At 37.9% G+C, this 24437-nt stretch overlaps 1 long non-coding RNA gene across 1 annotated transcript in view; it reads left to right on the top strand.

Moving 5' to 3' along the window:
- Positions 1-24437, top strand: part of LOC111774101 (uncharacterized) — a 200721-nt gene that overhangs the window by 112201 nt on the left and 64083 nt on the right. The window lies entirely within an intron of this gene.

Consider the following 24437-nt stretch of genomic DNA (forward strand, 5'->3'; position numbering starts at 1 on the left):
AATCCCTTGGCCTGCAGAACTCTCATTTAGTTGATTTTTATTGATTTCTTACAATAGTCAATAATTTAGTTCCCATTTAGTAAGTAAGGAAAGTCACTTAGGTTAATAACTTACCTAAGATTACAAAAAATTTGTGAGGGTAAAATGGGATTTTTACATAGATCTATCTGGTTGCAAAAATTTAACCATTATATATTGTCCTTTGAACTTTCTCAATTCAAATACTTGGGGCCTATGGTATTTTAGACTCCAGTGATAATCCAAAAATGGTACCCCAAAAATCCAAAGAATATTCAAGGAACACGTGACCATCACGAGTCATTCAAAGATACAAGGCCAGGATGCTACTCTTATTTGTGGGAAACCTGTGGTTGTGTTGGTTTCGAGGTAACCTACAGGGAAAACTCTTCCCCCAACCCTGTAACCTCCAAAGCAGTATTATGCCTCAGGAAGTTAATGATGTGAGCACCTGATCCACTCCTCAGGTCACAGAACCTACAGCAAATTCGGATCTTGTAGTTATCTTTGAAAATGTCCTGGCAGGACCCAGAAATGATAAGCTCCACTTCAGTATGTGCCAAACCATCAGACTGTGTTTAAATTAGTGAAAATTTTCTGAACACCTACTCTATATCCCATCCCCATGGTGCCTTGTATAATATCCGGAACAGCAATATTTCAGTGGTATGTTGAAAGTGGCTTGTGCACCACTGGGAAGGCTCAGGATCAGACTGAGAGGCAACCTAAAGCAATGCCCCAAATCACACTGCCAAACAGTCTCAATGCATTTGGCATGGCAGACTGTTTGCCACAGCAGCCACCATTGCCACAGCTACCCACAGAACCAGATCTTGCGTAATGCATGGCTTTCAGAGAGAGTTCTCTTCCTTTGAAATCCAGAGTGGATGTCAGATCGGTGGCTCCTGAGTCATAGTCCATATGTTCATGCCAAAGTAAACTAGGAAAGCAAGTTAATTTCAACTTCAACAAAGGGAGATAGACTCTCTTACCCATATAGATTCTGAGGGTGGGAAGTTAACCCAGCATAGGAAGTGTTTTCAGGTACCAGCAATAAAAGAAAAGAAAAAAAAAGATGTTTCCAGTCAGTATTGTTTTCAATTTAATTGAATAAACATGTAGTAAACACTCTATTTGCCAGGAATTGTGCTAAGTACTGGGGATTCCAATGAATGAGGCAGCGCATGAATTCAAGATGCTTACTTTCAGAGGCAGAAACAGACATACACAAAAATAACTAGAACACAACATGATCAGCTTTACAGATGGAGAGGTGAGGTAGGGTGGGCTTTTGAGCCTGTCAGGGAACAAAATAGACAAAAGAAGGCAAATGAAGTGAGTCTTAAAGGATGAAGAGATTTTTGATTTGAAAAGGAAAGTGACATTTTAGTCACATTCAAGCTGCAAATAATCCAATTTGGGGAAAAATATAGGTTAGTGAGAGATTAGATTATGAGGATATGGCATGGAAGAATAAAAAAAGGCATCAGGGAACCATGGAAAGTTTGAGGGGACAGATATAACACCATCAGAATGAGTAAATGAACTTGGGCAAGGTAATTCAGCAGTTGTGCAGAGGGCAGCAATCTCAGAAATGAAGCTATTACCATATTCCAAAGAAAAGGTAAGGAGGGCCTGAGCTAGGCTGGTGGCAGAGAAATGAAGAAGAAAATAGGATGCAAGAAGCACTGTGAAATTAAAAGGGTTTGGCAACTTGTTGGCCCACCAGTTGAGACAAATTTGGTCTTGCTTCTTTTACACTAGAAGGGCAGGTGCCTGCCTTAAGGCCTAAATCTGCTCTGGGCCTTCCTGTTCTAGGATATTTGCCCATCAGTTCTCCAAAGCCCAAATGATGTTTCATTTATAACAGAGCCCAGGTGTTTGCCCTTTGTGCAAACACCGTGGCTCCATAAACTTCAGAATGTCCTCGATCAATTCTGTCACATCCCTTTCATGAAGTAGAATGATTGTCTGCTTCACTGCCAGGCTCAAAAAGAGCAGTTCCTCTGTGGTTTCTCCAAGGTTGCGTTGATCAAGTTCTAGCCTCACCTGATACATCCAAGCATATCCTCTGAGGATCTACAGTGGTTCTTCCATCCAAAGGGAGCTGACAGAGGCCATCAGGGTTTTGTAATGGACTTCTTTTAGATTAGGTTTAATATTGGCTCATCTCTCCTAAAATGTAAATGGTATATCCTTTGATAAATGGACTGAAATGTAACCTAATTTAATTAAAATACCATGAGCAATAACTGACAAGCAGTTCTGGGGTTTTCATCTGTTTGTTTTGCAAGTAACACACATAATAATTCTTTAAATAACTAAATTATGGCTGTTTTGAATAAAAATCTAACTGTAACAATCATGCAAGGGTTGACTTTATTCTCCATAGATGAAAGCCAGTTAATTTTTTTGTTTTCTTCTCTACAGATAGTGAGGTCGTGGAGTCTGAACACAAATATAATCCTTTCATGTCTCACTAGTCTCGAAATCAGAGACTATATCTTTCCTTCAGTCATTCATTACTTATGGCTTCTGTTTATTTAAACGTATTGAGAGGAGTAATTTTCTTACACAACTGTGTAATTCTGCCTGGAACCTGCAAATTTCATGTAAGCTAATTCAAGTGTTTCTCCTAGAGCTAAGATATCCTAACCTTTGATCACAAAAGGGCTCTGTCATACAGAGACTAGTCCAACCACGGCAGGAGGATTACTAAAGAACTGAGGAATTACAATAGCAATGGCGAAGCTGCCTTAGACACACAGCATTACAGATACAATATCCCAGTAGGAATTACAATTAAAGCAAGTCCAGAAGGATTTTTTATTGAATATTCACCTGGAGTGAAAAGAATGTTCCAACAATGACAATTACATTGAGTGGTACTCCAGCAATGATTACAAGAGTGGTTTTCTTACTCTCACTATTGGATTTATATCTAAGTGTCACAAATCTGTCTGCGGTACAGAAGTGTAGCCAAAATTGGGACAATAACAATAAGAATACTTGCATTTGGAAAAAACCATGAAACAACGTTGTGTTTTAGTTTTGAGATTGTTTTGCCTTGTCTGCTTAATTCTGTTGCTTCATAAGTTTGACTCCCAACTGTCCCAGTTCTTTTATTGATGAATCCAGTCTTTCTCTCCTATTTTCCACTGGCCAGTATGTCACATATCATGTTTCCATTTATGTGTGAAATGTCCTTTTCTTCGATGTTGTGGACGAGTTGTAAAAGACTAAGATTTTCTGCTTCTTAAGATAGACGGAAAATATCTATAAAGTTGTTTAGTCTTGGTGTTTATCGGTAGATTAACAACTTCCCATTAAATATTTGTAACAGTTATAGGATTATGTAAGGGTGTTTTAGTCACTTTGATAAATTTTTTATGAGTTTTATAGCCTTGTCTTTTAATCTCTCTTTCACATTTCCACTTCTGTCTTTCTTGTTGCATGTTGTCTGACTTTTTTATTCAAATTTCTCTTCTAGCTCTTACTTCTCTCTTCAATTGTGTTTATTCCTCTTTAAAACTATCCACTGTGTTTTGTAATTAAAAAAATATTTATTAAAGTGTAACACACATGCAGGAAAGTGTACAATTCATAAGTGTAAAGCTCCATGAATTTTAAAAGCATGAACACACCAATTGAACCACAACCCACAACAACCACTACAAGGAATTAACAGTTACAGACTCCTGGAAGTTTTCCTTCATGCCTCTTTCAAATCACTATCCTCTCATCCACAAAGGCAATCATTATCCTTACTTCTATCATTGTAGATTAGTTTTACCTATTTTTAAACTTTATGTAAATAGAATCATGTAGCTTGATCTCTATTGTGTCTGGTTGCTTTGCCAGCTAGCAAAGAAGGTTTATCAAAGCTTTTAGTCTTTTCAAAGAACCAAATTTGATTTTCTTTATTTTTCTCTTTTCTGTTTTATTGATTTCAGCTCTGATAGTCCTTATTTCATCCTACTACTTACTTTGGGTTCTATTTGCCCTTCTTTTTGCAGCTTCTTAAGGTGGAAGCTTAATTATTGATTTTAGTTTTTTCTTTCATTCTAATAATTGCATTTAAAAATTTAAATTTCCTTCTAAACACTGAGTTAGCTGCATCACAAACGTTTTTATGTCATGTTTCCATTTTAATTTAATTAAAGATTTCTAATTTCTTTTGTGATTTTTCTTCAAATTGTGGGTTATTTAGAAGAGTGTTGTTTAAACTCCCCCACAATATTTGAGAATTTACTAAATTTCATTATGCTCTTAATTTCTAATTTGATTCAGTTGTGACTGGAGAGTGCCTGAGTTCAATTCTTTTCAATTTATGGAGACTTGTTTTATGTCTTAGAATATTGTACAACTCTGAAAAATTTTCCATTTGTACTTGGAAAGCATGTGTATTCTTCTATTCTGTAGAATGTTCTACATGGCAGGCCGTGCTAGTTTATAGTGCCATTCAATCCTATATCCTTGTTGATTTATGTCTAGGAGTTTTCAAACACAAAACTATAACTTGAATTGTCTATTTCTTCTTTCAGATCTAACTTTTTGCATCATGTATTTTGAGATTTTTTCCTTAGGTGAATATACATGCATAATTGTTCTATCTTCCTGATATATTGACCATTTTATCATTACAAAACATCCTACCTGTCTCTAGGGATATTTTTTGTCTTAATGTCTGTTTTGTCTGACATTCATACAGCTACTCCAGCTTTCTTATGATTACTGTTTGTTTGATCTATCTTTTGCTATCCTTGTATTTTCAGCCTATTTGTGTCTTTGAATCTAAAGTGTATGTCTTATAGAGAAATATAGTTGTTTCTTGCTTTTGTATCAAGTCTGAAAATTTCTGCCTTTTGATGAGTGATTAATCTATTCATATTTAATGTAATTTTTTATATAATTGGGTTTTCATCTGCTATCTTGCAATCCGTTTTCTGTATATTCCATGTCACTTTTCTTTCCTTCTTTACTGCCTTCTTTTGTGTGTAAAAACATTTGTTAACATACCAGCTTCTGTTTGTTTTAGCTATATTTTTAAAGGTTTTTTTTTTAAGTTGTTCCAGAGATTACAATATGCATATTTAACCTAGTGCAATCTACTTTAGGCAAACACTGACAATTTCAGTAAAATATGGCAACTTGCTACGATACAGCTCCATTTCCTCCCCTTCTTTGTGCCTATACACGACACCTATAAATGTTATAACCCAACAATAAAGTGTTATAATTATTGTTTTAGACAATCATATTCATTTAAGGAAAAGAAGAAAAGATTTTTTTCCCTGAGTAGCGATCACACTCTCCTGTTTCTTTGTATGTCATAATTTTTTTGTTGAAAAGTGAATATTTTACATGAAACATTATGTCTACTCTAGATTCTGATTTATATATCAGATACTTACAATGTCTGATGATCTTTATTTCTTCCCATAGACTGGAATTCTCGTCTCCTTTCCTTTCAGCCTGAAGGATATCCTTCATTTCTTGGGTGGCAGATCTGCTAGCAACAAATTCTTTCAGTTTTTTAAAAGAATATGTGAATGTCTTTAACTTCTATTTTTGTGGAATAGTTTTACTAGTATATAATTCTTAGGTGATCTTTTTTTCCCTCCTATTAGCACTTTGAATATGTCATTCCACTGCCTTCTTGCTTTTATTGTTTCTGATGAGAAGTCTCTTGTTAATTGTATCATTGTATTCCTATGAGATGAGCCATTTTCCTCCTCCTGCTTTCAAGATTTTTCTCATCTTTGACTTTCAAGAATTTGACTATGATGTTTCTAATTGTGATTATCATTATATTTATCATACTCGGTGTTTGCTGAGCTTCTTAGATTAGTAAATCAATATTTCTTATCAAATTTGGAAAGTTTCTGACCACTATTTTTTCAATTTTTTTTTCTGTCACCTTCTTTCTCTCCTCCTTCTTCTTCTGGAGAATAATTTCTATTTATCTTACTTCCTGTGTACTAATTTTTTTCTTCTGCCAACTCAGATATTCTGTTGAGCCCATTTAATGTACTTTTGTTTCACTTATTGCACATATCAGCTTTGGAATTTCTTTTCTTTTCCTTTTTTTTTGAGGAAGATTAGCCCTGAGCTAACATCTACTGCCAATCCTCCTCTTTTTGCTGAGGAAGATTGGCCCTGAGCTAATATCCATGCCCATCTTCCTCTACTTTATATGTGGTACACCTGACAAAGCATGGTTTGATAAGCGGTGCGTAGGTCCGCACCTGGGATCCGAACCAGCGAACCCCAGCCCTCGAAGCCGAAGTGTGCAAACTTAACCACTGTGCCACTGTGCAGGCCCCTGGAATTTCTTTCTATTAATAGTTTTTATTTCTCTATTGAGATTCTCTGTTGAATCATTATCATCATATTTCCCTTAAATCTTTGAGCATAGTTTAACTTTTTGAGCCTGTAATAGCATTTTGAATTCTTTGTCTAACAAGCCAATTCAACATCTCACTCAGCATCTCTTATTAATTAACTATTAACTGCCTTTTTTCCCTCCAAGTATGGGTCATACTTTGTTGTACTTTTGCATATCTCATAATTTCTTTTTTTTGCTTAAAGTGGTACATTTTCAATAATACATTGTATCGACTCTGAATTTTTATTTATTTTTCTGATACTTAAGAAAAAAGTAACTACCCTGAACTTAAATCGCAAAATCTAACTTCACTGCTGTATGTAGCTGTTGATGTCTCTGGGGACCCTCTGTATCTGCATAGTGGTGAGTCAGTGATTTAGGCAGAAATTGTGCTCAAATGTGTCAAGCCCATAAGACTTCAATACCCTCTCTTCATTGAATTTGTATGGTTTTGTGAGAGCATTCAAATTTTGGCCTGTTTTCAAGTCTCCCTTGCCTTCTCCCGTCTTATGACCTCTTTCCAGTATCTCCTGCATATGCACGCAGTTTCTCAGTCAGTGATGGATGCAAAGAATGCTTGTCCAGACCTTCTGTGACTGTCTCATTTACAGAGTTTCCGTGTTAAACATCTAGCTGGTCTGCCTTTTTCTCCAGCCGGGACCACAAACTTAGACTAGCAAAGATAAAGATTTTTCTATATATTTTTTTATCAAGCTCACCACTTTTAGCTAATAAATCTGGTATCCATCCATTCTACCCTGTCCCTCAAATCAAATATGCTCAATTTCTCAGCACAGCTGCTGGATTTCCCACACACAATGTAAAAACTACTGCCCTTGTTGACTGTGCTGGAAAGTGGGAGTGGGAATACAGGAAGGGCCCAGCCAAGAAGGACACAAATTCTCCCTGATCTTTATTTGAAGCTGTAACAGTTTACCCAAGAATAAATACTTCTCAATTTGTTGTCTGCCTTTTGCTGATTTCCAGAGCCCTAAAATTTCTTGTTCTCAACAATTTTATACAGCTCTATAGGGCTTATTTTGTGGGAAGGGCTCACCTAGTTATAGCCAAAAGTTCCTCAACTCTCTAATTCTTGAAATTCTCTTATACAAAAATTTTTATAGAACTGCACCTTTTTAGATTTATTCCTTATGTTTTCTGTCTTTACTTGCTCCTTAAATGTTGACATTTTCCTGGTGTCTGCTCTCAAAATTCTTCTATTCTCAGAAAACTCATACTTTCTGATTGATTGTAGAAAGGAGGTATATTAATTTGCTTGGGCTACCATACACACCACAGACTGGATGGCTTAATGACATAAATTTATTTTCTCACAGTTCTGGAGGCTAGGAAGTCCAAGATCAAGATACCAGCCAATTTGGTTCCCAGTGAGGACCCCTGTCCTAGCTTGGGTATAGCCACCTTCACACTGTGTCCTCACAAGCCTGAGAGATAGATAGAGAAAACTCACTGCTGTCTCTTACTATAAAGGCACTAATCCCATCATAAGGGCCATACTTTCATAACCTAATTATCTCCCAAAGGTCCCATTTCCAAATACCATCACACTGGGGCTTAGGGTCTCAACATATGAATTCTGGAGAGACACAAATGTTTAATCCATAACAGGAGAGATAGAGGAAGGTCTCTCAGCCAGAGAAGGCTGGAGCAGGTACAGAATACGTAGAGTAGGAGAGGATGGCTGGATCGGAGATAAGGCAGTGGCTTAGAGTATGTTGGCATAGGAAAGGGGCTCAGGCTGATTTTATACCTGGCACTCCAAAGCTACAGCATCAGCGACACTAGCAGATGTGGAATGAAGGAGTACTATTCAGCATAATGAACTTCAACAGAGTGGCAATGTCAGTGTATTTGACATAGAAAAGGAAACTGTGGTCTTTTGTGAACAAAAATCTGTACAACCAGATTCAATTGACCTGAAAGAAAACATTTTTCCTTCTCCTCTGGTATATGCTCACTAAATCTGTAATTCAATCTCCTGCCTTCCTAGAATTTTGTCTACAATTAGCAGTTAGGTAATAGGAGAAACACTTACATAATTACAATTTTGACTAATCAGGTCTTGGGAGAAGACCTACTTATGTATAAACTAAGTAGGGCATAGTGTTAACAAATATCTGAAGAGGGTGAATCTTAAAAAGAATACGGGAAATATTAAATTTGACATAAGGGAATATAAGTAGGAGTAATGAGATGACTGGTGAAAGGGAGTAAAGAAACTAGAGCAGGTCATAATTGAGATAAGAAAAAAAAATCAGCAAAATCCACAAGCCCCGAATAAAATCAGGTTGTTTCTCTGGGAAGAATATTTTATTAGTCTAAGAGACTCTAAGACATACACACAAGAAATCAAAAATGCGATATACTTTTATGACTATGATATCAGTCACACTTTATCTGGTATCTTTATCTGTGCAAAACAGTATGTCACACTTTATCCAGTATTTTTATCTGTGCAAAAAAAGATTTGCAATGTTAATCTAAAAGTTCTAGTTTAACACAATTACTCATCTCTCAAAGATGTCAGGTCTCTGCATGATACACCACACATTGCTATCCAGAACATTCCCAATGTCAGTTTTCTACCACCAACTTTTATAGCTCTACATGGGATGCAGAACCAGGAGAGAGACGCTTAACTAAAGTTAATCTCTGTCTTCATGTCTGCACAATAACCAAAGACTTGCTAAGCTGGGTTAACCATTTTGCAAGAATTTATTTATTCAATCCTTGAAATTATCTCATAAAGTATGTTCCCTTGTGTGGTAGATTACACTGATTTATTGCTTCCAATTATTTTCTGTTCTTTCTAAAAGAGAACACACGCTGGCAACAAAGCGTGGGCATTGACTTTCTCCAATGCTATGAATGTAACATTTTCCGGATAAGAGCTGCTCCTTTAACCTGAATCTCAGAAAGAATAATCCACGTCATGCATAGATACATGTGAAGAACACCTAACATGTAACATGAGCAAGATATAAATCTGCGTTGTCTGAAGTCACCAAGATTTGGAGATTATTTGTTGCATAGTATAATCTAGGGGGAACTGACTAATATGTTTTATTACCCGTATTTTGTACATGATAAAATTGAGTCATAGAAAGTTATGAAAAAGATATAATTGCCTGAGAATGTACAATTAGTGGTGGATATGAGAGCCCACACAATCCCTAAGCTCTCTCAGCTCTTATTATTTGGATTTAACACATCTCATGTAGGCATCATGCTGTCCTGATTATTCAGACGCAGTGGTTTGCAATTTCGCATAACCCATTAATGGCGCTCATTAGGATATCGGTCTTAGCTTTAACTATTCCGAAAGCTGGAATGAGAAAAAGTCACTTGTTAATAGAGTTATCTACATGATCATTTTCTTCATTGAAAATGTAAAGGACATCATTGGGTTTACTGAAAGACTCCAAAGAACATTTTATTGATGTTGGGCTCTATTTCATAGAATTTCACATCTTTTTAACGACTGACATTTTCTGGGCCAATCTTCTTTGGGCCGATGATCCTAGTTGTAATGCAAAAAAGATTCAGAATGAGAAGAATTAGGTTGTAATCCTGGCAGCATCACTTGTCAAAGTTCAACCTGGGACAAATCACTTAGCCTCCCATAACTCAGTCACATTATTTGTTGAACCAGGATAGTAATTCCTATAATACCACCTAATACAATTGCTAAAGAAATTAAACACGATATGTTATTACTTTACGTATTATAAAGATCCATATACAAATATAAATGATTATTCTTCTCATTAGAATCTTGGCATGAGAAAGGTTTTAAAAGGTCATATACAGATCTTTAATTTGCAAAGAGAAGTGCAAATTTCCATGTAATGGGAGCTAGTGAGAAGGAAAAGGAAATTATTCTCACCTTTACAAAACTTCACCAAAGCTCCTACATTTGTTTTGTGAGTCTATTCTACTTCCTGTAATGGGGAGAAGCAAATACATTCTGTGGTTAAACCTAGTAGAAATGAGCTTCTAGCTTCCTTGAGATAAGGAAGGTGAGAGTAGTTAGAGAAAGGGAATGATTATTTGCTACTCACTAAGTTTCTGCTTTTGCAAGTGTTTATATGATAACCAGCTCTCTGGTGATATGCATATACCACAATGAATCAATCAAATTTTGAGACAGCTCAAGAAATCATCTTTTCACTCACTTGAAAACATTTATTGAGGGTCTTCTATGTGCCAAGCGTTGTTCTCTATCTTAGAGATACGGCAGAAAACAGAACAATTGCCCTTGTGGAATTTACATTTTAGTGAAAAGAGACAGACAATAAACACAAAATAAACAAACTATAGTAAGTATAATTTCCGATAGTGGTATGTTTTATGGAGAATTTAAGGTAAGGACTAGAGACTGAGTTGGGGTGAGGAGATGGACAAAGGCAGCTAATATAGCCCAGGAAGATAACATTGAGGAGGTACTGTTTGAGCTGAGATCTAAAACAAGAGAGGATGAGAGAAGCGCCTTCTAGACAAGAGAGAAATGCAATAGTTGAGACATTGAGATGGAAATGAAAGAAGACAAATGCGGTTTGAGTACAGGCAGTTTGAGGGAAACTAGTAAGATGTGAGTTCTGAGAGGTTCAGTTAGGTAGGACTTCCAGGCCTGGAGAAGGATTTGACCTTTATTCTGAGTATACTTAGAAATCACTGGAGGCCTTTGTTCTGGGAGTGATATGAACTTGTTTATCTTTTTATAAGATCGCTTTGATTCCTGTGCAGAAAATGCACAGGAGTGGACCAAGAAAACAGACGGAGGCCAATGAAGGGTCTAGTGTAGGAATCAAGGTAGAAGATGCACGTGGCTTAGACGAGGGGTTAGCAGTGGAGGTGGGCCAAAGTAGAGAGACTGATACTATGTTTTGGCAGTGGATCCAAGGGATCATCCTGAGGGTTTGGATCTGCAATGTGAAGGAAAGAAAAACCAAGAAGGATATCAACAGTTTTATACTCAGCATTAGGATGGATTTTGGCATTTTAGTAGTTTAGGAAGACTTGTGGAGGAGCCAGTTGGAGTGGGGAGTGGTGAAGAGATTTCTCTTGGATATCATTCTAGATGGCTATAAGACATCCAAATGGGCATAACAAGTAAGCAGTTAGATAGATAAGGCTGGATCTCAGAGGAAAGATCTAGGCTGGGGATATGGATTATAGATTAATCAGTGTATGTATTAAATTTAAAGCCCTAAACTTGATGAGAGTGTAGATAAAGAAATAAGAAGACCAACAAAAGTACCATAGAATAATACAATATTTAGATCCAGAAACTTCCTACCATCCACACAGAAATACTACATAAATATTTGGTAACTGAGTGAATTTGTTACCATAGGGGCTGCCTAATTTGTTAGGAAAAATTTAATATGCCGTGCCTGAGCTGACACACTTGATTTATCTACTAAAATATGCTAAATTTATCATTCTTATTTTGTGCTAACAAATATTGAGGATCATTAAACTTTAACTCTTCATTTTATTATATTTATGCCAATGTGTTTTCCCCACTCCCAGACAACCTCTATGTAATACTGTGGTGGGTTTCATCATTCTCCTGGCCTGGGGCAGAGGGAAATCTTGATCTCATTCCTTTTAATTCCTGTTGAAGTACAGATATGAGGTGGAGGCTTTCCCTTATTGTCCCCAACTGTTTTGCACATCTAGGTGATAAAACATTATTACAGGAAGCTTATCAGTGTTCTACGTCACTATAACTTGGAAAAAGCTGAGCAAAATGTTAACCCAGACAAGTGGCATTCCTGCTCAATCATCAATGTGCCATAGGGAATCAGGTATTGCTGGGAAGCCCTCACAGGATGGGTATAGGAGGTTAACAGGACTTCATCCTGTAGGAAATTCACATTGTTCATTTGAACAGCAACAGAAGACATGTTGTATATTGACTTGGTTCCAACTTTCGATTAATGAAGCCCACGTGGGCAGATTTTGCGTTCTCTTGTTGCTGATTCCTCTCTGCTCCATGAAGTACATCCTAGTGTAACATCTTCCTTCACGTTTATGTCCCCGTTAATTCTCCTCCTCACCACCAGCTATGTAAATTCTCATCTAGCCTCATGTTTGAGTTGTATGTCTCTTAAACTTCTGTCTTTCCAATGTGTTATTTATATATAAAAATTGTGTCCTCTTGCTTCCGGGTTTTTTTCTGATTGCTATTCAAAGCCAAACTCATGGTATTCAAGAAAATCACTTCTCTTTCAAGACATGACTGTCTTTACCATGATTTTGATATTCTATTCCACAGATGGAATTGACATTTCTTTTAGATGATGTCTTCTCTCCTCCTAGGACAGTTAATGAAATCGAATTATGGTTTGGAGGGTAGTGGGGGCATAGGGAACCGAAAAAATGTGGCAAGGAAAATCTTAGGTAATATTTAGAAAGAGCACCCATTGGTAAAATAAATCAGATAAGGGAGATTCAATATTATACCACTATATCTTTACCTCTTTTATTTTTATAGTTTAAAGGAAACTTCTAGGGCAAAATAATATACTGTCTAACATACAGACAGAATGACATCTTCACCATCCTCCTTTGTTCTTTTATCTGTATATGAAATTACTCTCTGAGAGCTAAGACCCTAACGGGTCCACTGTGTCATAGTTTGAGTTTCTGCAGAAGCAGATCCTAAGCTGCAGATTTGACTGCAAACAGTTTACATAGCAAATATACCAAAAAGTGGGAATAAGGAAGTAAGACAGGGAAGAGAACGAAGCCAGTCTAGGTACATTAATGAGCAGGTTACCACTGTGGGCAACTGGGGCTCAAGTCTTGCTGAGAACTTGGGGAGATTGTGTAGAATGCACTTCATAGGAGTGTGGAAGGAGGGAGGAAGCTGGGTGTTGTCATTCAACTCTCATCTATCATAGACTGAGTTCTCCTTGGGGAATCAACTGACTGATATTCTGGTCTGCCTCGCATGGGCCTATCAATATGAGAAAAAAACCTCAGGCATAAAGATGCAGGCGCTTCTAGTAGAAAGCTGTCAGCATCCTTAAGAACTGAAAATGCCAAGGCAATATACAACCTCTAAATCTCAGTGGCTTAAAGCAACAAAACATGATTTTTCTCACTAATACTGTATATAAATCACAAGTTAGCACGATAATCTGTTCAGTGTCTTCCTCACTCTAGGACGAGGCTGATTGAAAGTTGGCAATCTTTGTGATGCAAGAAAACAGAACTCTGGAGGACAAGACACAAACAATTAAATCTCCTGACTGGAAACAACACATCTCACTTCTTACAGCTCATTGGCTGGAAAGAGTCACACGACCCGTCTCAAAAGCAAGAAAGCTAGGAAATGCAGGTTTGCATGTGCCTGAAAAAAAAAAAGAGGAGAACTGGATATAAATGAGCAGCACAGTTTACCACAATGTGCCCTTCGGGTCACCAAATGTTTGGATAACTCTCTTTTTCACTTGCAAAATACACTCACCCTCTCCTTGAGGAAAACCACCCAAAAGTCCCCTCCAGTCACAGCATTAGGTTATCCAACTGCTTCTTCCCCAAGCATCCAGTAGGCAGTGGTGGAACAAGAATAAGCTATTTGCAATAAACATTCCAATTTGGAAATGGGGACACTGGAAATACAAAGCAGATTCTAATCTGTAGCAATTCTGATATCCTACGGGGCAGACAATCTAAGGGCCTTTAAGGGGTGGGAGGAGATAATATTCCTTGGTTAAACTCTGATTCTGCTCCCAAGAAGAGTTCCTTTGTCTCTTTCCTGCTTGAACCATGTCTCTACATTCTGGATTATCCTTCATTTGCCATTATCTGTGTTGGTCAGATTTAAAGTGGGAGTTGACACTATGCTCTTCTTGGGGGCTGAGTAGATTTCTTAGCCTACTTCTTTCCCATAGAAGGTGGACAGCCCACAGGTTATTTTAAGTCTTGAGCAAGCACAGTCTTCTTTAGTCCAGACCAATAATTCTTTGGCAAAGAACTCTCTCAAAAACTTAGGTATCTTATAAATATTTGATTCCACTCTGTTCTATTTGTCAATAACCACGCTCAAAATTTATTTCAAGACTGATTCTCACGTTTGGTTTATTTCTTTTTCTGCTGACTCCATGCCTTTGCCTCTCCAATAGTTGAAGGTGTTTTGAGCCTATGAGGCTTTGGTGGGCAAGCCACACTGTTAGTCTTTTGTCCCCTCTGAGTCATTTTATCCAACTGAAAGGATTTACTGGGGCTCCCTTAATCCATTCCGAGGTTTTTAAACAGTCAGTGTAATAGTCACACCCTTGATTTGATCCTTGCTGCGAGTTTGAGTTTTAAACGTTTGTAACTGGAAGCATTTTTCAATTTTATCTTTCATTATTGACGGTGAGAAGCAATTGCCTCCGCTACAGCCACAAGTTTCTGAATTTGCAGGCCCTTCTTATTTTCTTTCTTGAAATCTGGCCAATTCTTTTTTCTGCTCTATTCTTTTTTTTTTTTTTTCTCTGATACCTTGCTAAACACAGCTACTAGCAACCAAAACATACTAATAACATTCTGTTTTTCAACCTCTTCCTTGTTGCTAAAAGTTCATTAAGTGCATAATTGGCCTTTCAAGTTATTGTGGACATCAGTTCTGCCAAATGTGTTGCCAGTGTATAATTTGGAAAGCTACCCTTCTAACTCTTCAGAATAGTTTCCTTTCTACTCCCTACCTGATCCCTAAGTTAATGGTAGATACTTTAGGTTATTTTTTTTGGTGTCACTCCACTTCTGGGTATACACTTGCATCAGTCAAGATAGTCTAAATTATGCTGTGATAACGAGCAAATTTGAAAATCCCAGTGGCTTAAAATAGCAAAGGTTTATTTCTTAATCGTGCTTATATATCCATCACAGTTTTGCTGGGAGCTTTTCTGGGTGTCATCTTGTTCTAATGACATGCTGATGGAGAAGCCATCATCTTGAAATTTGTCATTGCAGAGTGAAAATATGCCCTGGGAAGTCTCACACAAGCAATTAGATATTCTAATCCCAAATGGACACATGTCTCTTCTGCTCCCAACTCACTAACCAGAAATAGTCATATACCACCATCTAGTCACAAAAGGGTCATGAAATTCAGACTTCCTTGTACCTGAAAGGAGAAAAAACCTTAATGTTTATTAAGCAGAGTATGTCTGCTGGAGTCAGTCACTAGGCGTAGAGCCTGAGCAGTGGGGACTCACACACTGCCCTCTCCCATCTCCTACTGATTCTCCACCATCTGAGTGTGTTCAGCATGTGCTATCTTCTAATGCAGCCATACCTAGTTCCAGTCTTTTCCAGCTCCTAACTGCTTGGGAATGTAGAACCCGGAAACTATTAAAGTTGCAGAAATACAAAATGTTAGTGCTTGAGGGAGCTTTTGATATCATACAGTCCAATTTCTAATTTTTTAGAGATAAGAAAACTTAATCTAAAACACAAATGCGTAAAGATACATGTACCCCTATGTTCATTGCAGCCTTATTCACAATAGCCAAGACTTGGAAGCAACCCAAGTGCCCATCAAGGGACGAATGGATAAAGAAGATGTGGTATGTACACAATGGAGTACTACTCAGCCATAAGAAATGGTGAAATCCAGTCATTTGTGATAACATGGATGGACCTTGAGGGTATTATGCTAAGTGAAATAAGCCAGAGGGAGAAAGTCAAATACCCTATGATCTCACTCATAAGTAGAAGATAAAAACAGTGACAAACACATAGCAACAGAGATTGGATTGGTAGTTACCAGAGGGGAAGGGTGGAGGGAGGAGGGCAAAAAGGATGATTAGGTACAAATGTGTGGTGATGGATTGTAATTAGTCTTTGGGTGGTGAACATGATGTAATCTACACAGAATTCAAAATATATTATGATGTACACCTGAAAGTTATATAATGTTATAATCCAATGTTATTGTCAAATAAATAAATAAAGTTGGAATATAAAAAAATTAAAAAGAAAACTTTATCTATTGATGTTAACCATTAATGGTTTATACTGCTAATTGCACTTACTGTATAATTGTTATGTGCCAGGAACTGTGCTACGCAGTTTACATTTGCTTTCTCATTTAATCCTCCAAACAAAGCTACGAAGAGGTACCCTTATTATTGCTAGCCACATATTATGTATTAAAAAACTGATGCCAAGGGAGGTCCAATGACTCGCATAAGGTAGCACAGACAGCAAGTGCTAGGTCTTGGACTCAAATGCAAATCCTTCTGGATCCAAAATCCTTGTTGTCAAACATTGCAGGGTACCTCCTCCTGTGTCCAGTATTTCATTTGCCATTATTAGATTTTCATTCTCAGCACCTTCTATTTCAATATAATAATATGTTGTCAAAATCCATCTTTCTTTCTTCATATCAAAAAGAAATATCTCTGAGTTATGTGATAGGCATAAAGAGATACCTTTGCTGAACTGATGCCAGTAAAGAATGAATTCCCAAGTCTCAAGATGTTTAATTATTGAGTCCAGATGCTGGGATGACAAGTTTTATTTACATGTCCCTCATTTGTTTCCATGCTTGGTTTGGTTCCTCTTTGCTCTGCAACTGTCCTTGGGGGCATTTCTGCTTAATGGAACAGCAAGATCAATAAGCAGAACTGTTTTATTAGCCTCAACAAATGGCAGAGTAACTGGTCTGATGGTCACAATTTTGTAGCTCTGTTATCAGGACTTTGGTGTTCTGCATTTTATGATAGCTATTTCTCCAGGAAAGCAGAATTCAAAGATGAAAAAAGATTCCCAATGAAATTATGTAAACCCCTGGATCTAGTCATGCTTAAAGTAACTCCTTATCTTTCTGATAAAGTCTTTTTTTTTCTCTTAAGGTAGTTTAAGTATAGTTACAGTTAGTTAGAGTATCATATTGTTCATTTAATTCACAGTGGTCAAGTTCCCTTATTATATTTTCTCTTCTTCACTAGTTTCTTCTACCCAAAATCTATCTGATGAAGAGGTACTCTACAGGAGACGGGTTAGAAATCCTATATTTGCATTGTTAGCAATTTGGTGTATTATCTATCCTTCTCCAAAATGATCTTCACTTCAAAATTACTTATACACAACTTTGCACTTTGATATCAGCTTTCATTATAGGTCATTATAATAAAGAACCTATATTAGTGTCCCATGGCTGATGTAACAAATTACCACAAACTTAGAGGCTTAAACCCACACAAATTTATTCTGTTATGGGTCTAGAAGTCAGAATTCAGAAATCGCATCATTGGGCTGAAAAGGTAACGACAGAGTGGGGCTGCGCTCCCTCGGGTGGCTCTAGGAGGAAATCTTTTTCCAGCTTCTAGAGCTATCTTCCTTCATTTCTTAGTTTACGGCCACTTCCTTCACCAAAAAACTCAGCAGCATAGAATCTTCAAGTTTCTCTCTCTGCCTTGGTTACATCGCCTGCTCCTGGGTAGCCGTAACTCCCTCTGCCTACCTCTTACAAGGATGCTTGTGATTACATTTAGGCCCAATCAGGTAATCCAGGATAATCTCCCCAAATCAAGATCCTTAATTTAACCACAACTTTCACTATATAAGCTAATATTCACTCTTTTGCCATACAGGGCAAAAATCACAGTTTCCAGGATTAGGGAGTGAATATCTTTTGGCCCGTTACTTAGCCTACTACAGAGCCCTATAGAAACTGTTTCTCTATTTGTTGTAAACTCTAATTTGAGGACATTGTGTCCCAATATATATTTCTATATATGAGGTATGAAATTTTGAATTTTTTATTGGAAAAAGAGGTTTTAGATATTTTATATAAGTTGTTATGGTTCCATTTTTTGTCCTGAATTCCAAGAAGCTGATAGTTTAATTTGCTGCCCATGATGGAAGTATACTAATTTTATGGGTAATATATTTACCTTCTCTTCATTTTTAGCTTTGATTTTCAAATTGTAATATTTTATTAACCATAAATTACATGTGTGTACGTGTATTAGTGTAAATCTTTTCAGTCTTTTTAAAAAAGAAGCAGGATATCAGGTAGTGTGCTTGAGATCCAAGTTGCTTATAGGCCAGAAAAGAAGGTAGCTGTGCAAATGGGGTAAAATGAAACAGGCATTGAAAAGCAATATAAACACTGCTTTCTTAGGGTGAAGTAAGGATTCCTGGGAGGGGTTATATTTGAGCTGGATTTCTCAGGTAAAATAGTTGAATAGATAAAGAGAAGGCAAGGAGATTAATAAATTCCAGATAGAGGAGAGTGTTCATTCATTATTTAATACAGATTTTTTGAGTTGTTAGTATATGACAGGCACTGTTCTGGGCACTGGGGATACCGGAATGAAGAAGAGAGATAAAGCCCTATTCTCTTAGTATTTGTGTTCAGGAAAGAGGAGGTAGACGATAAACTTAAATAAATGTGTAGTCAAGTTAACTTAGTAAAAAATATGATGAAGAAAGTTGTTGTATTCTAGGAACAAAGACATGGCCTATATGACCAGAGTAGTTGTTCTCAAGAAGGGGTGATTTTGTCTCCTAAGGGACATTTAGCAATGTGTAGAGACATGCTTGGTTGTCACAATGGAGATGTGCTACTGGTTATCTAGTGGGTAGAGGCCTGGGATGCTGCTATACATCCTAAAATGCACAGGACAGACTCCCAGGGCAAAGAATTCTCGGGCCCAATATGTCAGTAGTGTTGAGGTTGAGGATCTCTGGGTTAGAGGATGAAAGTGAAATTGATAGTAATTGAAGTCACAGAAGTTGGCAGAGGTCAGCTCCTGCTGACATTGATAATCACTGGATTTCATTCCATGTGTAATGGGAAGCCATTGGGAAGTTTCAATCAGGGAAGGCAAATTATCTGATTTGTATTTTACATAATGACCTTAGCTGTTGGGTGTAAGATGAACTATAGTTGATGCCACAGGGATAAGAAAGAACAAGAAGCCTATTAAAATAATCCATCTGAGCTAATCATGATGACCATGATGCTTTTAAAAGATTTCTTCAAATTCTTTCATACTTCTCCCTTCAAAAGGTAGAGCTTAATTTCCCTTCCTTTGAGTGCAGACTTAGTGATTTGTGTTTAACGAACACAATATGGTAGAAGTGACAGTATGATTTCCAAGATTTGTTCATAAAAGACATTGTGTCTTCCTCCTTTCCCAATCTCTGGGGGAAACCAGATGACATGTTACAAGGACACACAAGCCCTAAAAGGAATTCCATCTAGGGAGGCCCTGAGGCTTCCTCTGTCCAACATCAAGCAAGGGACTGAGGCTTCTGCTAAAAGCTGTGTGAATAAGCCATTTGGAAACAAGTGCTCCAGCCCCAGTCAAGCCTTCAGATTAGGGCAACCCTGGCTGAAATCTTGACAGCAACTGCCTGAGACCCTGGGCCAGAATCACCAGACAAGGCCACTCCCGGATTTCTGACCCACAAAAACTGTGAGGTAATAAATGTTTATCAGAGTTTTAGGGTATTTTTTCGTGTTGCAATAGATAACCCATACAGGCAAGGAACCAGAACCAGCTTAGGTGCTTCGTGAGGGCAAATGGAATACAATAGAGGAAGGTAGTTCTAAATACCAGTTACAACAATGTGACCAAATAAGGAAAGGGAGATTGTAATAGTCATGAGTGTTTCTTCCTGAATTTGATATTTTATGTATATATTAACCAAATATTTTTATTTTTTCTTTCTCTCTCCCATTTCACTACCATACATAAGGTGTATTAATTAACTTTATATTCAAGAGTTAAGTAACAGAAATGTGAATAGCTAGAAGAATGAACATCACCCAGACACACAAAAAGGGGCTTTGCAGCCGTTTTTGGGGAAAAGGTTATCATGTTTTCATTTGTATGTGGGATGGCTGTCTCATGTTAGGTGAAGTGTGATTTTGTTATCATCTTTGTTTGGAAATTAGTATAGCCATGTTTTAAAGAGGTGTTTATGGGTGCCAACTTGGCAAGGCATGTACTGTGGTGGCTTTGTAATATGTCAACTTGCCTAGGCTGAGGTAAGTTCCCTAGAATGCTCTTCCTCATATGTTTCTGGTTAAAGTGAGCTGCAGAGTCATGTTTCTAGTGTGACATTTGGAGTGCGGAAGTAAAGTTGCAACCATTCTGGCTTTTGCACTCAGTGGTTTGAGAAGGTGATTTTGCAGCTTACATACATTTGTTGCTTATTTGCTAGACCACCCAGTTGTGTGGGGCAGCAACCAGGCCCGCAACTGCTCGACCTTCCCCTGGATTTTCCTTCCACTTCTCTGACCTGTGGGCAGAGGTATGTATTTTGTTCCGTGACTAAGGCACCAGGATCTCCTGCAGGATAATCCCATATCATCCAGGTTGGAGGCAGTGGGAAGAGATGGATTCCTTTTCATCCTTGTGGATTCCTTCATGTTCACACATTTTATATCTATGTTACCTTCCTGCCTACTGCCTAAACTGTCGATTTCAAGTTCTTGAATCAGATGCAAAGACAGCAGCTTTAGAGAGGCTGTTTAATTGGCTACCTCAATTGAGTAAGGTCTAATTCCTGCAATAGACCACACACACGCAGACGCACACACACACTCACACTTACTTCCTAGTGGATCATCTCTGACTGAATCCTGACTGTGAGGTTAGTGGAGAGGTGCTGACAAGTGGTTGGATTCTCGATATAATTTGAAGGTAGAACCAATGGAATTTTCTGGAGGTTTCGATCTGGGGACTGAAATAAAGAGAGGAATTAAGGATGACTCTTAGGTTGTTGATCTAAATCACTAGGTGAAATTAGGAAGAATAGGGGTAGGGAGAAAGAGGATGAATCAAAAGTCCTGCTTTAGATACTTTAAATTTCAGATGCTGATTAGACATCCAAGTGAAAGTATCAAGCAAGTAAATGGACATAAAAATGTATCTCAGGAAAGAAGTCTAAGTTGGAGATAAAACATTAGGAGTCATAAGTCTGTACATGATATTGAAAACAATGGAGCTGGATTTGTTTCCCTGGGGACATAGGGTAGATGAAAAATAGAAGAGAGATAAAGAAAGAGCCCTCCAACATTTAGAGATAAATCTGAAAAAGTGGTGCCAGAAAGAGAGACTGGCAAGAAAATAGTAAGGTAGAAGAAAAACGAGGTGAGTGTATCACAAAAGCCAATAGCAGAGAGCATTTCAATAGGAAGTGAAAAATGAACCCTAGAGTTGCCGATATTCCTAGAATGAAGGGGAGGCCTCAAACTTGGGGCATTCTGTAAAAGACTGCAGCTCCTTCACCTCCCTATTTCAATTGGCTGGACTCTAGAGTGGATTTAGAACTCTGCATATTCCTCACTTTCCTTTCCTTCCAACAGCATTCATGACTGCACTGAAATCTCATTATGCTATTTATCCTTTTGACTGACTCACTAACCTCTGGAAGTTCAGAGTCCCTAGGTCATTCTTCCTTTCATCCTGTGAAATCTCCTCTCCTTATGGCTCATGACATCCCCTTCATCCCCATCAACCTCAGGTATTAACTCTTTTCACTCAGCAACTCCTGAAACATTCCGACTGTGTCCTCCAGGATTCGTAGTCAGTCTCCAGCAACATTTCCTGTTTCTTCAACTTCCTCTTGAAATATTCTTTTCTTGCTCAACTTCGCTTTCCCTGGGGTTTCTGCTTTCCCTGTAGCCCTCTTTAGTGGTAGCATTTTCTCTCTCACATTCCACATACCACACGGTATGGTACCACATAAAACTTCCAAACTGGAATTAACACCTATGAATGGCATATTATCACACTATCTCAGTCATTATCTCCCCCTAGAACACTCCACTCACTCCTTAAATTTTAGCTCCCTGATTACAGACTCTTTCCAATACTACATCGTAGTTCCTGGGGATGTCAATTTCCATTAAGATAACTCTCCCAAGATCCTGGAATGTTAGTTACTGGATCACCTCACCTGCAATAATCTCATACCCTCCATATCCTGATCACTCACTCCCATAATTATACTAACTTGTCATTACCATTAACTTCAACCTCTCTATTGACTCAATTTCAAGCACCTGTTAATTCCAGTTCACCCTCTAAAGTACTCCACATCCTTCTGTATTTAATTTCCAGGACCTACAATCCATTGATTTTACAACTTTTTCACTGTCCTTAACCCCTTCATAATCTCACTATCCCCCTTACTCAGTTTAAATTCCACAGTTCATCATCGTAATCTGTCTCTTGCATACCTTCTCAAGTCTCTGGCACCTCTCTGTATTTATCTTACTTGCCTAGCAAAATCCTAGCCTTGATTAAATCCAATCTTCCACCTATTTTGTATCTGTAGCCCAATAACTGAACATGGCTGGGAAAACTCATAAACATGATTGTTATAGACTGAATGTCTGTGTCTTCCCAAATTCATATGTTGAAATTTAATTTCATAACTACTAATCTCAAATAAGTCCTTTGTGTGGCCCTGTAATCCTATTGTATTTTCCCGGTTCTTCCTTCTTCTGCTCTTCTAGATGACAACTGTATGCTCTCTTCTTAAGCCTCCAACATCTTTACTCTCCTAAATTTTCAGTCTCCTAAATCTCAGCTGGTGACCTTGCTGCTATTTCTCTGAGAAAGTAGAAACAAGAAGAAAAAAATTCCAAAGGTGCTCACCACCACAACTAACGACAGCCTTGCATTTGTGCCCATTTATTATGCTTTCCTGCTGTTATTATGGATGCACTGACCCTTCTTCTACTTAAGACCAACCCTTCCATTCGTACGCTATGTTTCATTCCCTCTCACTTAGTCCAGGACATGTTTATGGTAATTCCCTCTTCTCTCATGAATCATCAGTTTTACCATCTCTATTTGATCGTAATATCAGTTTATAAACAGATTATTCTTTCTCTTATCTGAAACAGAGCATTTTTTGACCCTAATCTCTCTTCTAGCTACTGCCCATTTCTCTGCACCCCTTCATAGTAAACATAGCCAAATATTTGCCCCCATTTTCTATGTCTAATTCCTCATCTCCCATTTTCTCTTGAATCCACTTCATTTAGGCTCTCACCTCTCACTTATCCATTGAAACTACTCTCGTCAGAGTTAGCATTCACCTTCTTGAAGCTGTGTCCAATGGTTACATTGTAGTCCATGTCTTACTGCATCTATCAGCTGCCTTTTACATAGACTTCTTCTTAAACACTGTTCTTTCTTGGCCTCTAGAGCTTCAGACTGTCTTTGTTTTTGGCTTGCCTCACTGGCTGTTCCTTCTTAGTTGTTTTGTTGATTTTGTTTTGACATTTTTGCTGGCTCTTTCTCATTGTCCTGATTCCCAAACTTTGGAATGCCCCAAGACTCGGTCTTTGGCTAGTCTCATCTTCTGACAACTTTCTAATTTTTTTCCTGGAGCTCAGTCCTTACCCCTGAGTTCCCCAATCATTTGTTCAACTGCCAACTTGTCCATTTGGATATATATTAGCCATTCCAAAATTCCTTGTCTAAAACCCAGCTCCTGGTCTTACCCCCACTGTATCCCTGCCCACACAAAGAAGACTTCCCACAGTCTTGTCCACTCACTAAATGACAATTCCATTCATCCAGTCCTTCAGGCAAAAAACCCAGGGGCCATGCTTCAGCTTCACTCCTTAGGACTTAGCAATTGCTATTTCTTCTGCTTGTTGTGCTCACCCTCCAGACAAGTGCAAAGGGAGCTTCCCTACCACCTTTAGGCCTTTACTCAAAAGTTATTTTCTCAAGGAGGAAATTCTCTGACACCTTACTAGAATTATAGCCTACCCCTGGTCCCTTGCCACCCTCTTGCACTGTTATCTCTATTTCCTGCTTTATTTTCTCCATAGCTTTTATGATATTCTGACACTATATATTTTTTGCATATTTGTTTGTGGACCATCTCTCCTCACCAGCATATAAGTTGAACAAGGACAAGGATCTTTGTTTTGTTCACTATTGTAGCCCCAGTGCCTAGACACTGTCTGGCAAGTGGTAGGTGCTCAATAAATATTTGCTGAATGAATGAATATACTTCAACAGAC

The sequence above is a fragment of the Equus caballus genome, chromosome 7 (genome assembly GCF_041296265.1).
Source record: "Equus caballus isolate H_3958 breed thoroughbred chromosome 7, TB-T2T, whole genome shotgun sequence".
Lineage (NCBI taxonomy): Eukaryota > Metazoa > Chordata > Mammalia > Perissodactyla > Equidae > Equus > Equus caballus.